The 18130-nt window shown below is 37.6% G+C and overlaps 1 pseudogene; it reads right to left on the bottom strand.

Moving 5' to 3' along the window:
* On the bottom strand, window positions 8567-17773 carry LOC104772385 (annotated as a pseudogene).

The following is an 18130-nucleotide window of genomic DNA, read 5'->3' as shown; positions in this document are numbered from 1 at the left end:
ACCGCCACCAAGGCCAAACAAATGTCCTAAACAGGACCGCCACCAAGGCCAAACAAATGTCCTAAACAGGACTGCCACCAAGGCTACTCGTCCCGAAGGACCGTCACAAAGACCACTTGTCCCGAAGGACCGTCGCAAAGACCACACTGGCTAAACAACCCGCCACAAAGGCCACACATCTGGCTAAACAGCCCGCCACAAAGGCCACACATCTGGCTAAACAGCCCACCACGAAGGCCACACATCTGGCTAAACAGCCCGCCATGAAGGCCACACAACTGGCTAAACAGCCCGCCACAAAGGCCACACAACTGGCTAAACAGCTCACAACAAAGGCCACACAAGGTCTCAAAAGACCGCCACTCACGGCACAATGACTCAAAAGTCTGCCACTAAGGCTACACAAGCCCCTCTAAGGCTCTCCACCACTAGAATGGACAAATTCTAACTCACATAAAACTTTTCATTTTAGCACTTTCCCCTTTCGGAAACTTTCCACTTTTGAAAACTTCTATTTCCAGAAACTTTCTCCCAAAAACCCCGCCTCACGGAAACTTTGTACCCCGAGCACCACCTCATCTTGTTACTAAGTCGCACAACCAACCACCCCAAGCGACCAAGTAAACAAGAGAGATAGGCTGGAATACTCCATTCTCGCTACAGCCACGATTTACAACTGGGACCATGCTAGACAAGCTCAAGTCGCGGCTTGCTTCTCATACCACTTCTTAAACCTTGCCTTCATTTTCGCCTCAGACTCCCAATTCTACTCCTCAATACCATCACAGTCCCAAAGGACTCTCATCAAAGGAATCTTCTTCTACTGAAGTTCCTTGATCCTCCTCCCGAGAACCCTCACTGGTCTCGCCTCCAAAGTCATGTTAGGCTGAAGATCTTCAGGAATTTTAGCCAACACCCGCTCACCCTCACGGAGACATTTCCGCAGCATTGACACATGGAAAACTTTATGGAACGCACACATAACCTCAGGCAACTCCAGCCTATATGCCACCGGTCCCACCCGCTCAATCACTCTTAACGGCCCCATATACCTTGGACTCAACTTAGTCTCGGTCAATGACCTGTTCGGACCCTGCAACATGGCCATTTTGAGGTACACTCTGTCTCCTACTTGAAACTCAAGATATCTCCTCCTCTTATCAGCATAACTCCTCTGCCGATCTTGAGCTTCCTTCATGTTCAGCTTGAGAACTCAAATCTTCTCTGAGGTCTCCTGAACAAAATCCGCCCCAAACATGCTCCTCTCCCCCACCTGAGTCCAGCATAATGGTGTACGACATGGCCTCCCATACAAAGCCTCATAAAGAGTAATCATAATCCTCGCCTAATAACTGTTTTCATAAGAAAACTCTACCAGGTTCAGTTGATCTGCCCAATGCCCACCCCAATCCAACACACACATCCTCAGCACATCCTCCAGCGTTTGGATCGTCCTCTTTGACTGTCCATCAGTCTGGGGATGATAAGCTGTACTCATATGCACCTTATCTCTGCCTGAAATGCCTTCCAGAACACTGAAGTGAAATTAGAATCCCTATCAGACACAATACTTGTTGGCACCCCATGCAACTTGACGATCTCCTTCACATACTTCTTAGCCAAATCCACTGCTCCATCAGTCTTCTTTATGGCCAGAAAATGTGCTGACTTAGTCAACTGGTCCACAATGACCCAAATACCATCAAAAGTCCGAGATACTGGAAATCCTACCACAAAGTCCATCGTAATCATATCCCACTTCCACTCAGGAATGGGTAGACTCTTCAGTAATCCGCCAGGAACCTGATGCTCAGCCTTCACTAGCTGACACACATCGCACATTGCGACCCAACTAGATACATCCTTCTCCATCCCGACCCAGTGATAGTACCTCGTGAGATCACGGTACATCTTAGTCGCTCCTGCATGAATAGAAAACTTGCTCGCATGAGCCTCTCTCAGGATCTCCTGCCTCAACTCCTCATACTTGGGCAAACAAACCCGATCGTGCACCAAGATAGTACCATTATCTGAGACCTGATACTCTGAGTCCACATCCTTTGAGGCATTCACCAGCCCCAAATCCTTGTCCTAAGCCAACCGCACCCTACTCAGAAGATCTGCTCTATCAACCGTCTCCAAACCCAACGGTTCCTGAGACACAGCACACAAACTCAATGCACTGATCTCTCCTACCAGAGACTCCATCTCCTACTTCTGAGCCGAAGCTACCCTCTTCAGACTCAGAGCATCTGCAACCAAGTTAGCCTTACCAGGACGATAGGCTATCTCCAAATCATAGTCTGCCACAAGTTCCATCCACCGCCTTTATCTCAAAGTTAGCTCAGGCTGAGTGAATATATACTTCAGACTCTTATGATCTGTAAACACCTGTACCTTTGCACCATAAAGATAAGATCTCCAAATCTTCAGGGCAAGGACTACAGCACCCATGTCCAAATCATGAGTAGGATAGTTGTCCTCATGCTTCTACAACTGCCGCAAAGCGTAGGCAATCACCTTCCCTTGTTGCATCAACACACACCCCAAACCAACTCTGGATGTGTCAATATAAACCACATAGGGTTCTCCCTGCTCAGGCAAAGCCAACACTGGCGTAGTAGTCAACATCTCCTTAAGACTTTCAAAGCCTCCTCACACTCATGTGACTAAACAAAAGAAACGTCCTTCCCCGTCAACTTAGTCAACGGACGTTCTCTGCCCGCAAACCCCCACACAAACCTCTTGTAGTAACCTGCCAGACCAAGGAAACTCGTGATCTTTGTGGCATTCTGCGGTCTAGGCCAATCCCTGATAGCCTGAATCTTCTTCGGATCTACAGAAACTCTCTCTGCAGAAACGATATGACTCAGAAAATCCATCTCACGCTGCCAAAAACTGCACTTGCTCAACTTAGCATACAGCTTCTGCTCCCGCAGCTTCTCCAGAACTGCCCTCAAATGCACTGCATGCTCTCCAGGACTCTTAGAAAATACCAGGATATCGTCGATGAAGATGATGACAAACACTTCCAGAAACTCCTGAAACACGCTGTTCATCAACCTCATAAACGCTGCTGGTGTGTTAGTCAACCCGAAATGCATCACCACAAACTCATAACGCCCATACCTCGTCCTGAAATCCGTCATCCTCACATCTGCCTCAGCTATCGGTATCTGATGATAACCCGACGCCAGATCTACCTTGGAGAACCAAGTTGCACCCCTCAACTGATCCAACAACTCATCGATTCTCGGAAGAGGGTACTTGTTCTTCATAGTGACCCGGTTCAAACCCCGGTAATCAATACATAACCGGAAAGTCCCATCCTTCTTCTTCACAATTAACACTGGTGCTCCCCATGGTGACACACTAGGGCGGATGAATCCCTTACTCAACAAATCCTCTAGCTGCTTCTTCAGCTCTGCCATCTCTGCGGGAGCCTTGGATAACGGCGTCGTCCCCGGTTCCAGTTCAATAGTGAAAGGATCAGACCGAGATGGTGGTAATCCCTGCAATGACTCAAACACATCCTCAAATTCCTAAACAACCTGAATACCGCTAACTGTAGACTTCCCTACTGACTCTGGCATTTATATAGTAACCAAATAAGCCTCGCGGTCCTTCTCGATCATCTTCCCAGCCTGAATGGCCGAGATCACGAGACTCCCCGAAGTCGGTCTAATACCCTGAAACACCAACTTCCCTCCTGGACGCTCAAACTCCACTCTACCCTGATGGCAATCCAAATGCACCATATGCCGATGCAACCAATCCATCCCGAGAATAACCTCATACAACTCCAATGGACTGATAAGCAAATTCGCTGGCCACGACTCCCATGCGATCTGAATATCAACTCCTCTAGCTCATCCAATAACTCTCAGGAACTTGCCTCCCACAACTCTGACAACTCCTGTACGCTCCCCGGGATCCCGTCTGATTCCCGCACTCTCTGCACACTCGAGAGCAATGAAGCTATGAGAAGCTCCATAATCAAACATAACGTGGGACTTAAACCCGTCCACCAACAAGGTCCCTACATAAACCTCATGTATTGAGAACCTAACACTTTATCACATGAAAAACATAAAATCTGAACCTACTGAAATTCACAAAGTTTAAGTACCAGAAATTATACATATGATCGCCCCGGCACTGGTTCCACCAGTCTCTGCAGTTGTGTAAACCTGTGGTGCCTGCTCAATCTGTGCCATCTGCTGCCCTCCAGGCTGCACCTGCTGCAACGCTGCCACTGCCACCGGCTGCAACTTGGGACACAAGGGCCTGATGTGCCCTGGCTCCCTGCAATGATAGCATACATGAGCCGCTGCCGTTGGAGCACTCCTCTTGAGACAGCTAGCAATCTTGTGATCCTTGCTCCCAGACTTGAAGCAACTCGCACCACTCGCGTCTGTGTAGCCTCCCACCTCCTCTTGGTTCCCTGTGCAGGCTTGCCGCCCCTGCTAGAACCTCCATGATGTTGAGCCTTACTAGGCTGAACTGCTGGACAAACCGCCACTGACTGTGCCCGGATATCCTCCTTGATCTCTATTGTAGTCTCAACAAGCTCTACACGCGTAGCATAGCACCGCCCTCTACAGTGAACCCTCAAATCGTTACGTAGGGCCTTCAAAAACCTTCTGATCTGAGCCTTCTTAGACTCCACAGGCCGACCCCCATAACATAGAAGTCGATTGACCTCCAAGTCCAGCTCCCGCACTGACCACATCCCCTAAGATAACTGCAGAAACTGCACCTCCAACCGGTCCAATGCCTCTCTAGGAAAATACTTGCGGTTGAACTCCAAGACGAAGTCAGCCCGAGACATCTCCCTCTGCACTCTCCTAGCAGCCACTGATCTCCACCACACCTCAGCATCACCAATCAAATGGTGGACCCCCATGTCCACCCAGAACTCCTTAGGACATCTCAGAGTATGGAAGTTACGTTCCACACTCGTCCTTCACGCATCTGCAGTAGTAGGGTCTGTACCACCAGAAAACTTCGCAGTCTCGATGCCCTTCATCTCCTTGAGCATGGACAAATAACGTCCATGTGCTCCTGCATTTGCAGCCACTGGCTGCCGCTCCTCCGCCACCACTGGTGGCACTACCTGAGCCTGAGCCGGTACCACTGGTGGCAACCGCTCCAACAACTGTGCTAGAAAATCCGTAAAGTCAGCACCAGGGACTCCACCCGCTGGGACTCCCACACCCGGAACCCTAGCATCACCGGCCACTGGAGCATCAACACCGCCCCCTCCGGCCACACTAATGGAATCCTCCTGGACACCCTGCGACTCGCCAACACCCTCAGCTGTCACACTCTGGTCCGCAGTCTCACTCACTGCTGGGCCTCTACCCCTACCACGACCACGTCCGTGTCCACGAGCACGTCCGCGTCCACGACCATCAACAGCACCATCTCTAGCCATCTGCACTACCATGAATAGAAGACTAAGCAAACAAATTTCTATTATAACACAGAAACATAAACTTACTGTGGAATCACACAGTAGGCTCTAAGAGGATGTTTTAGGACTTCATGCCACACACAATTAACTAACTCACATAATCAATCAAGACATGCAATCCTAAACATCACAACAGAAACCTAGTGAACCCAAACCTAGAACCGTAAGGGCTCTGATACCAAACTGAAACGACCTGGCCCGTTTTTTATTTTAATAAATAAATAATTAATAAATAATAATAAATGACCCAACTTTAGTAACCTAGCAATGCCAGACAATAACCAATCGAGTCCCTAGAACATCCTCCTCTTCATTGCCTTGATTCCACGATCACACTTTGCCTTTACCTGTACCACAAACACAAATTGAGATGCATGAGTATTTTAAAAACACTCAGTGAGGCAATCCTCCTATCTACTGGGCTATACACATAAGCAACAGTAATTCCAATGTTCCAAACAATCAACAAACAAAGCATACAAACCAGGAAAACAAACATCAACTCGCTGGAAGGGAGGTGTCGATCGACACTGGCTCTTGGTGTCGACCGACACTACCCCACAGTTTCGATCGATACCACTTCACTAGTGTCGACCGACACCAATTGGTGTCGATCAACACTCCCTCTGCAACCGCGATCCGCTCGAAGCCAAGAGTCGAATCTTGCTCCCAAACTCCACCAAATCGTCCAATACTCAAAACCCAAGCCATATACCTCCGTAGGAACCTGTAGCAACCAATCTCAGCAAGAAAAACACACAAACATAACAACAAACAAGCAAGAACAAGGAATCACAGGCTTAGATCAGCCATGGTCATGCACTCACCTCTCTGCAGGAAGATTTTGACCAACAATGAACGAATTCACACTCCCAGCAAGCTCCCCACACGTTCCTAGCCTTAAATCCTCACTCCCACAGCAAGATCTCACCCACAAAGCCTTGAAATCTCACAATCTCTCTCTAGAACCTCAAAAACAATTTTCTCTCTTTGTTTTCTCTAAAAACGGCGAGACAAATAGCAAAACACGACCTAGGTTGTTTTTCTCACTTAATAGTCCGGTTCTGTGGTTTTCCCTAAACCAAACCGACAAAAATAGACGATTAAATCAATCTGATCGAACCAGATAACATTGGTGTCGATCGACTCCCTCCCCCAAAACGCACAGTTTTGGTTTGCGGGTGTTACAGAGAAACACAAATTCAAATCTAATAATGGTAGGGAAAAATTTCTCTTTCGAAAAACTAAAACTTTCTTGTGCCTACTAAATTGCAAAACAGTATGTCCAAGAACTTGGGTAGCATTTAAGATCATATTATCGGTTATATAAATTAAAATATAATTTACAGTAGAAAATTATTTTCAAAGTATACTTTTTAATATTTTTAAAGGTAAAAGAAATATTTACAGATCAACGGTTTTGATTGTTTGATATATAAGTCTATAACCAAATAGTTAAATTAAAGAGAATTTGTTAATAATACCTTTTTTGATATACTCTTTTTCAAAAATACCCTTTTTTGCCATTTTTTTTCTGCCCTCCTTTAATTTTTAATGACCATTTTACCCTTAGATGAAAAAATATTTTAATCAATAAAAAGAAAAACAAAATTTTCCCGCCAAAAAAATATCCGACATATTTTCCCGCCAAAAAAAATTTTGTCAGAAAAATTTTGATAAAAAATTTCGACAAAAAGATTTTCCCGCCAAAATTTTTCCCGCCGAAAAAAATTTACAAGGTTTTTAAAATGTTTTATAAGGTTTCTACCTTATAAAAACCTTATAAACACCTTGTAAAGGCTTTTAAAAGATTTTTTAAAGAGTTTTAAAAGGTTTTTTAAACACTTTGTAAACACTTTTACAAGGTTTTAATAAGATTTTTAAAAAGTTTTTAAATGGTTTTTAAAAGGTTTTCATATGGTTTTTAAAAAGATTTTTAAACACTTTGTAAACAATTTTACAATGTTTTTAAAAACCTTGTAAACGTTTCTACAAGGTGTTTAAAAGGGTTTTAAAAGGGTTTTAAAAGGTTTTTAAACACATTGTAAATGCTTTTAAAAACTTTTAAAAGCTTTTTAAAAGCATTTACAAGGTTTTTAAAAGCGTTTACAAGGTCTTTAAAAGGTTTTTGAAAACTTTGTAAACGCTTTAAAAATGTTTTTAAAAGCGTTTACAATGTTTTTAAAAGCTATAAATTTCAAAAAAATTGGTGGGAAAATTTTTCGATTTTGGCGGGAAATTTTTTTTTGGCGGGAAAAAAATTTCGATATTTGCGGGAAAAAATAATTTTTGGCAGAAAATTTTTTTTTATTTTTGGCGGAAAAATATTTTCGATTTTGATGACTATACATTATTGTTGTCACTCATAAAAGGGTAATTTGGTCATTTTGTACATAAAAATGGGTAGTTTTAAAAATGGTCAACATGAAGGGGTATTTTTAAAAAGGGTCATAGAAAAAATGGCATTTTTGTGAATGCCCCATTTTCTAATGGCAATTGAATATAATGTTTTACACATTTTAAGGTTAGTTTCATATTTGTACTTCCCAATTAATATAGTAGGATTTACAATATTCACAATATTTTATTTTAAAAAGCCCCCTATTTTTTCTAGTTTTAAAAATACATATTTTCTTTATTTTTCATATATGGGATATGACATTTTTGTTGACATATGACAATTTTGTCTGATGGTTTGAATTTAAAGATAATATTTTAATAAATCAATATCAAAATTAGCTTTGAAATAATTAGAATTTATTTCCTTTAATTTTAGATTAAGATGATTTATCAATTTTCTATATTAAAATTTATTATTAATAAAGTCTTTAAAAATATTTCTCATACTGCTTAAAAGAGTTATTTAGGATAATAATGGACACTCAAGGTGACCACACCTTTGGTATATATGCCTCATTTTGTTGTACGATAAGATCATAGGGGTCATTTTATAAAAACCATGGTTCGAACCTGGAGAAATCAACCCATCAATCTAAAGAAAGTAAATAATATTCGCAAACATTGTTAGGTTAAACCCCAAAAGTTGGTGTAGTGTAAGTAGCAAACTTGAGTTCTCCCATACAGTTCTATTCACTTGTTACGCCATTGAACAGCTTCATAAAACAGAATCTCTGGACGAATCTCTGGCAACACTCTCCCAGTTACCAACAACCTATACCACACATATCAATAATGCCTTAACCCAACAAAGTTCACAACCCGGCTCAAGAAAGACAAAGGCTACTGTTTCATCTTACCTCTTCTATTTTAGCTTCATGTGTGAGACTGACGCACCGGTTCTTTTTATAAGCCATGCAAATGTATTTTTCTTCTTCACCACAACCAATCTGCATTCCATATTCTAAGACTGTAACAGACAAGGTATACAAAAGAACAATAGCGCAAACAGATGTGACCCTGTTTCAGATTTTACCATTGACACAAGCCGGTACTTAGTGTTTGGTTCTAAGCCTTCATATAGCCTGCTGATATCTATCTCCCACTCCAAAGACTTTGTTGTTTCAGATATTTCTTTTTCAGTTTCATTCTTCTCCCATTCCAGCCCTAATATTGCAAACCCATAAAAACAGCAAACTGTTTGATCATTCCACAATAAATGAAACGAGTAGATAAGAACACAATCGTGGTCAAAACTTACCAATTGTGAAGATAGGTGGGCATCTACTGATAATGTGGTGGACAAAGTTTGTCTCTCCACAGCCTCCTGTTCTAACATCACATATCATTTTATCTTCCATGCGGATCATTTTAAGGATGTCTTCAAACTTTATATTCCCAAGAGCACTCTGCATATATAAAAACCACAGAGCATAATCACAGAGCAGAAATTTTTAAGTGCCAGTTTTCTGTAGAAAAGAAAAATATGGAAAAAATGAAACATACCTTTAAGTCTCTGATAGAATCAGCAGGCATAACGATTCCATAAGAACTTTGCTCTGGATGATTTGGCTTCCTTCTGCATTTTTTACAACTCATTCTTTCATATACCTCCAACGTAAAAAGGCGAGTTACCAAGCTTTCTCCTTCTGGAATTTTCCACCAATGACAAAACTCGAGGATTGCGACGAGTACCTCAGCACCATCACTTGACTGAAATGAGTTAAAGAAAAAAACGAATGACATTTAAGACAACATTCAGGCCTATGTATAATAATCTATATATAATAGCAAACCCACTTTTTTGTGTCAACTTTTAATCCAACGGATAAGATTGATTCCAGTTTTAATCCAACGGTTTAAAATTATTAATCGTGTCTTTTCGTCGCACCTCCCTCTTTCAAAAATCACACCTCTTAGTCTTTGCATCTCTTTGTTGTACCTACTGGTTTCAAAAATCACATACATACATTTTTACACTTTTTAAATCACACCTCTTAGTCTTTGCATCTCTTTGTTGTACCTCCTGGTTTCAAAAATCACATCCATTCATTTTTACACATTTTAAATCACACCTCTTAGTCTTTGCATCTCTTTGTTGTACCTCCTGGTTTCAAAAATCACATCCATTAATTTTTACACCTTTTAATTTCACACCTCTATATGTTACACCTCTTTGTTGTACCTCCATGTTTCACATCTATTAATTTTTATACCTTTACATTTCACACATCTATGTCTTACACCTCTTTTTTATTATATATAAACTTTTCTTGACTACATAAACAAGTTTTGAAAAATTGTTTTCTGAGTATTAAAGAATTGTATTATTGAAGTGTTTTTTAACTTTCAAGCATCAATCTCTAATTCAAGGTAATTTAATTTTTTCTGCGAATGACCTGTAGTGTTTCTCTGTTAGATTATTATTACTGTTAGTCGACACTATTAAGTTCATACATTAATCTTAGTTTTGTTAACTTTAGTCTCTTCAAAATTTTTAGCCTTTCCGGTTTTCATGTTTTTGCATGGCTAATGTTATTAAGTATGTGTGCCATATTTTTTGCATGGCTAATGTTTTTGATTCTCAATGTGCAAGTTTTTTGACTTTCTGGAAAAACCTATTTATTTTTTCTAACAAACATGGTATAAATGTTAATTTTTTTTTTTGTAGGATGTCCATTAGATGTTCATGATCCAGGTTAGTTTATATTTTTTGTAAATACAGTTTTTAAAAAATTTAGTTGAATCATAATTTCTTATACTTTCTGGGTTTCAAATATTTTGATAATATATAGAAATATTACAAATGAACATGGAAATAGAGAGTGCCGAAGAAAAAGCCAGACATACTTATGACAACACAAAATCAAATTCTAGAAAGCGTAAACAAGACCAAATGACAAGTCAAGTTAGAAAGAAAAGATCTACTAAAGGTAACTTATTTAGTCTTTGATGACTTTCTAATTTGTATATACAACTTTTAAAAAACGTAATGTATAACAGTCACTTTTAGAGTGATCTGGAATCTGCCAAAAAAAAAAAGAAAAAACAAGAAATATATAAAATTAGTGTTTAACTCAAAGAAGAGAACATCAAAAGGTGAGATATTATTATCACTTGTTTCACCACATCGACTTCGTTTTCGCTGTCGTTTATTGAAGAACATGATGGTACCGATTCATAGACATAAGTGGGAATTCAATTCCTAATATATGGTTGATATACGGAAATAAACTACTCACCACTACAGAGCTAAAGTTCTCCATAAGAGCTCTCCGCTTTGTCTCTCTCTCTCTCTTAATTTTTTTTTCCAATAATCTTGTTTCTTCGTCGTACCCCCATCTTTTAAAAATCGCACCTATTAAACCATTTGTTAATGATCTCAAAAGTTGTAATGTTTCGGTCTAACAATTGCGTTTCTTCGTTGCACCCCCAGCTTTCCATGTTGGCATCCGTTAATTTTCACACCTTTTTGTTTTACACCTCTTTGTTTATATAAAGTTGCAATGTTTTGATATAACAATTGTGTTTCTTCGTTGTACCCCTAGCTTTTAATGGTTGCACTTGTTAGTTTTCGCACCTTTTTGTTTCACACCTCTTTGTTTTCACACTCTTTGTTTTTATATATATACAGAATTTTATGGACCTTGAAAAGATTTTTTCTTCTTTGAGTATTACTAATGATCTCACCCTTTGTTAATGATCTCAAAGTTGCAAAGTTTTGGTCCAAAAGTTGTGTTTCTTCGCTGCACCCCCAACTTTCCATGTTGGCACCCATTAGTTTTCACACCCTTTTGTTTTACACCTCTTTGTTTATATAAAGTTGCAATGTTTTGATCCAACAATTGTGTTTCTTCGTTGTACCCCTAGCTTTCAATGGTTGTACTTGTTAGTTTTCGCACCTTTTTGTTTCACACCTTTTTGTTTTCACACTCTTTGTTTTCTCTATATAATAGCAAACCCACTTTTGGGGGTCAACTTTAATCTAACGGATGAGATTGTTTCTATTATCTCATCAAACGGTTTAAAATTATTTATGATCCCAACAGTTGCAAGTTTTTTTCCAATAATCATGTTTCTTCGTCGTACCCCCATCTTTTAAAAATCGCACCTATTAAACCCTTTGTTAATGATCTCAAAAGTTGCAATGTTTTGGTCCAACAATTGTGTTTCATCGTTGCACCCCCAGCTTTCCATGTTGGCACCCGTTAGTTTTCACACCCTTTTGTTTTACACCTCTTTGTTTATATAAAGTTGCAATGTTTTGATCCAACAATTGTGTTTCTTCGTTGTACCCCTAGCTTTCAATGGTTGTACTTGTTAGTTTTCGCACCTTTTTGTTTCACACCTTTTTGTTTTACACCTTTTTGTTTTCACACTCTTTGTTTTCTCTATATAATAGCAAACCCACTTTTGGGGGTCAACTTTAATCTAACGGATGAGATTGTTTCTATTATCTCATCAAACGGTTTAAAATTATTTATGATCCCAACAGTTGCAAGTTTTTTTCCAATAATCATGTTTCTTCGTCGTACCCCCATCTTTTAAAAATCGCACCTATTAAACCCTTTGTTAATGATCTCAAAAGTTGTAATGTTTTGGTCCAACAATTGTGTTTCATCGTTGCACCCCCAGCTTTCCATGTTGGCACCCGTTAGTTTTCACACCCTTTTGTTTTACACCTCTTTGTTTATATAAAGTTGCAATGTTTTGATCCAACAATTGTGTTTCTTCGTCGTACCCCTAGCTTTCAATGGTTGTACTTGTTAGTTTTCGCACCTTTTTGTTTCACACCTTTTTGTTTTCACACTCTTTGTTTTCTCTATATAATAGCAAACCCACTTTTGGGGGTCAACTTTAATCTAACGGATGAGATTGTTTCTATTATCTCATCAAACGGTTTAAAATTATTTATGATCCCAACAGTTGCAAGTTTTTTTCCAATAATCATGTTTCTTCGTCGTACCCCCATCTTTTAAAAATCGCACCTATTAAACCCTTTGTTAATGATCTCAAAAGTTGCAATGTTTTGGTCCAACAATTGTGTTTCATCGTTGCACCCCCAGCTTTCCATGTTGGCACCCGTTAGTTTTCACACCCTTTTGTTTTACACCTCTTTGTTTATATAAAGTTGCAATGTTTTGATCCAACAATTGTGTTTCTTCGTCGTACCTCTAGCTTTCAATGGTTGCACTTGTTAGTTTTCACACCTTTTTGTTTCACACCTTTTTGTTTCACACCTCTTTGTTTTCACACTCTTTGTTTTTATATATATACAGATTTTTACGGATTTTGAAAAGAGTTTTTGTTCTTTGAGTATTATTAATGATCTCACCCTTTGTTAATGATCTCAAAGTTGCAAAGTTTTGGTCCAATAATTGTGTTTCTTCGTTGCACCCCCAGCTTTCCATGTTGGTACCCGTTAGTTTTCACACCCTTTTGTTTTACACCTCTTTGTTTATATAAAGTTGCAATGTTTTGATCCAACAATTGTGTTTCTTCGTTTTACCCCTAGCTTTCAATGGTTGCACTTGTTAGTTTTTGCACCTTTTTGTTTCACACATCTCTGTTTTCACACTCTTTGTTTTTATATATATACATATTTTTGTGGACTTTGAAAATAGTTTTTGTTCTTTGAGTATGATTAATGATCTCACCCTTTGTTAATGATCTCAAAAGTTGCAAAGTTTCGGTCCAACAATTGTGTTTCTTCGTTGCACCTTCAGCTTTCTATGTTAGCACCCGTTAGTTTTCACACCTTTTTGATTTACACTTCTTTGTTTATATAAAGTTGCAATGTTTTGATCCAACAATTGTGTTTCTTTGTTGTACCCCTAGCTTTCAATGGTTGCACTTGTTATTTTTCAACCCTTTTTGTTTCACACTTTTGTTTCACACCTCTTTGTTTTCACATCTTTTTGTTTTTATATATATACAGATTTTTATGGATTTTGAAAAGAGTTTTTGTTATTTAAGTATTATTAATGATCTCACCCTTTGTTAATGATCTCAAAAGTTTCAAAAACTCGATCCAACAATTGTGTTTCTTCGTCGCATCCCCAACTTTTCATGTAGGCACCCGTTAGTTTTCATATCTTTTTGTTTTACACCTCTTTATTTATATAAAGTTTCAGTGTTTTGATCCAACAATTATGTTTCTTCGTTGTACCCCTTGATTTCAATGTTTGCACTTGTTAGTTTTTGTATCTTTTTGTTTCACACCTTTTTGTTTCACATGTCTTTATTTTCATATTTTTGCATCTCTTCGTTGTATCCCCATCTTTCAAAAATCGCACCTATTAATTCTTTCACATTTTTTTCACACCTCTATGTTTCAAAAATCGCACCTTTTTGTTTTATACCTTTATTATTTTTATAAATTTTGATAGAATAATGATTTAATTTTTATTCTATGTGAATATCTTTCAAAATTGATTATCTGAGTATAATTCAGTAAACCTAGATTTATATATCTTTAACATTATTCTCTTATTGTCACTGAACCGATTTTTCATTTTTATATATATAACAAATATTTTATTTAACTAATTTAGTTAATTCATCTTAGTCATTATTTATGACTTTTATATTATACAGTTAAAAAATTACCAAAAAAATTTTACTCGAAATATGAAATTAACAATGTTAATCATTTCAAGTTTTCACTTTTCCGTGCGGTAACGCACGGGCCAACATCCTAGTAATAATAATAACATTTAGAAGCTTATGTTTATCTGCACAACCAGGGAATGAAATTCTTCTTCTAGGGAAGCAAGCAAGTTGGACAATAAGTGACTATAGAGTTCCTCTTCTTTTATCTGCTCCGAGACAAAAGCAGAAAAGAAACTTCGTAGTGCAGAAGGCACTTGGTTGTCAGAAAATGGTTGACGATTGTGCACCAAATCTTCTTTAAGAACTTTAATGTTACAGAGGGACTGCAGTAGCAAAAAAAAAATCAAAGATAAGTTAGTAGAGAAATAATACCAGAAAAATTAGAATGAGCTGAATAAAGAGAGTTTAGGTTTTGATTTATTTTTGTTGTTGACTGCTATACCTTCAGTATCATGTCAAGAGCTGAATTGTATCTGGATGCAGCTTTGCCATGTACCGACTCCAAATTTTTAGACAGTGAATCTTCTCCATGCATATCTTTAAGATGGCAGTTAAGGAAATAAGAATCATAATTTAATACATCTAAGAACCGTTTTAAAATATTCGTCAATTGAGAAGGTCTTTTAATTTGAAACCAGGGTCACCTTTAGTAGCTTCGTCTTGATTAGATGAAATTTCAGATTGACCTTTTTCACGAGTATCCATAGAATCTTCTTCTGCCCTGTTTAGTGAAGTAACTCCCGGTTCAAGGTTGACATACGATTCGCTAGGCATAGGTCAGAAAACGTTTTGTGTGATGAAGCACCGAAGCATATGGTTTGAGAATACTCTCCTCATAAAATAATTAAACAACACTATATTAAAAAAAAAAAACAAAAAACCCTAGAAAATCCTAATTAAAATAAGATAATTACTAGAAGAGATAATTACAAATGAGAAGAATTAGCCTAAGTCTACGCTCATGATAATACGTAGCTTCTAGAAGAGAGGTACTTACTGTTCGACATTCTGATCAAGAAGACTAGACATGCTCGTTGAATTTCTCTGTTATGCCATGAAGACCATTCATTCGTATTCGTACAACTGAGTAACCAAATATTCATGGAAGCATATAGAGAATTTAGACCATCAACGACCTTGTTGCTTCTATGCTTTTTCTTCTTTGACCCTGGCTTCTTCTCCTTCTCTTGTTTTTTCTCGGATAAAGGTTCTCGAAGTGCTTTGACATCCATATCTACAATTCCATCAAACTCTTCCTAGAAGAAGATGCATACATTAAGATATAAGGTACTATCAAACAGAAAATCAAAGGGAAAAAAGCTTAAAAATACCTCATCTATTTTTTATTTAGAAGTTTAATACCTCATCTTTTTTGGTTGGAAGAAAAATACCTCATTTAATTAAAACGTGTGATTTAACTCAAACTAATAAATTTTGTTAGTTTTATACTTACAGTTTTTTGAAAAAAATAAAATTCCATTTTTACCCTTACGATATCAATTAATAATTAATTTTAAATGACATGGTATTAATTTATAATTTTAATTGAATTAAAATTAATAAAAAGAAATATTAAATAAACTTAATTTTTATTCAAATAAACCTATAAATTAAAAAAAATTCTTGGGTTTACAAAAGAGTGATTAGAGTTTAGATTTTACAATTAAACGAAATTATATGTCAGTTTGGGTTTACAAAATAGTGGTTAGGGCTTAGATTTTATAAATAAACAAAATTATATGTCGGTTTGGGTATACAAAGAGTGGTTAGGGTTTAGATTTTACAATCAAACAAATTTATATGTCGGTTTGGGTTTATAAAAGAGTGGTTAGGGTTTGGATTTTAATATTAAAAAAAATTATATGTCGGTTTGGGTTTATAAAAGAGTGGTTAGGGTTTAGATTTTACAATTAAACAAAATTGTATTTCAATTTGGGTTTATAAAAATATGATTAGGGTTTAAATTACATAATTAAACAAAATTATATGTCGTTTTGAATTTATAAAAAAGTAATTTAGATTTACATATTATAACTAAAAACTATAATATAATGTTTAGAATTAATAAATTTAAAATTGAATGATATACAGATTTTGTTTCTTTAATTAATAATTTGTTTCCTTAACTAAGTGGGGGTTAATCCAAGAATTGTCCATAAATTAATACCAAGTCATTTAAAATTAATTATTAATTAATATAGTAAGGGTAAAAATGAAATTTTATTTTTGTCAAAAAATCGTAAGTATGAAACTAACAAAATTTATTAGTTTGAGTATTAAATCACACGTTTTAATTAAATGAAGTATTTTTCTTCCAACCAAAAAAGACGAGGTATTAAACTTCCAAATAAAAAATAGATAGGTATTTTTAAGCTTTTTCCCGAAAATCAAAGGGATCTTTGTATGAAGCCAAAGTTACCAACCAACCTGCAAGAATCGTTTCAGCGGTTGAAGGATATACGAGCGGTACTCAAAAGCAGAAAGTTCGACAAGGCTGTTTAGCAAATTAACCCTCGAGTTTTCAACTAACAAAATCTTTGAATCCAGTAGCGGAACCTGCAAGTCAATAGATAGATTACGGTGACAACTGACAACTTCAGTTAATTTTATGTCCTTAAGTTAAATTTAGACCACAACTAAACCTTGTTGGTGACCACAGATTTCAGATGCTCAATGGACTTCAACACTACAGCATCACTGATACGTTTATGCCCATGTATATGATTCAGACAATCTACTAGATCGACACAATCAACTGTCGGCTGCAATGCTCCTTCGAGAACATCTCTCGTACTGCACACAAGAACAATTTTGTAGTGAGAGAATTTCCAGCGTCTCTCCTTATATATTCTTCACATTTATTGCATAGAAGAGATGCATAAATGTTCCTCTGATCTTCCGGAATATTCCTTCTTCTTTCATCTTCGCGTGTACATAAATTCTTGGCGTCAATAAGAGCTGCATCATAACATATCATTTTCATTTTCTTCTCATATTTGGTTCCCAAAGTCCTACACGTGAATTGAAAAGCTCTCAGAACAGCCACCCAAATATCAAGATTATGTGTCCTGATAGGTCTGGGAAAAATCTAAAACTCTCATCTCCTGAAGAATAGTCTGCTAACCAAGATAAGATATCATCTCTATTAACTTGTGCATTGGCATAGTGAATACTTTGTCGAAGAAGGTTTAAATTCAGCAGCAAGTTCTTGTCCAATGTGATTCTTACATTCCTCAGGACTAGAGAACTTGTTCGAACAAGTTCGACACATCTAGAATCAATGTCCATTTTCTGTTTTCCCTGGCAGAAGTGAGAACTTGCTCCAAAGCATCTCGTCCCTCTTTGCCATACATTGCCTCAGACGAAACTTATAAACTTTGCAGTGCTTACTTTCAGAAAGTTCCTTTTGAACTCATCACTCAACCCCATACAACACGACCTCAGTTTCGGGTCTGGATTTTTCTTTGACTCCCTCGCTTTTGACTCTGCATCTCTGAGTATTCTTTCGATATCGTTTTGACTATTCTGCTCTTTCAAATCCAATTCACGAAAATTAGCCAAAACAGATAAATACTCTTTTGCTTTCTTGACAGAGATCTAATATATTAAAGGAGAAGTCGAGATGGCTCACAGCCAATCTCACAA

Source organism: Camelina sativa, chromosome 20, assembly GCF_000633955.1.
Source record: "Camelina sativa cultivar DH55 chromosome 20, Cs, whole genome shotgun sequence".
Taxonomy (NCBI): domain Eukaryota; kingdom Viridiplantae; phylum Streptophyta; class Magnoliopsida; order Brassicales; family Brassicaceae; genus Camelina; species Camelina sativa.
Note: the sequence above shows the minus strand (reverse complement) of the source record. Positions and strands in the feature narration are given on the sequence as shown.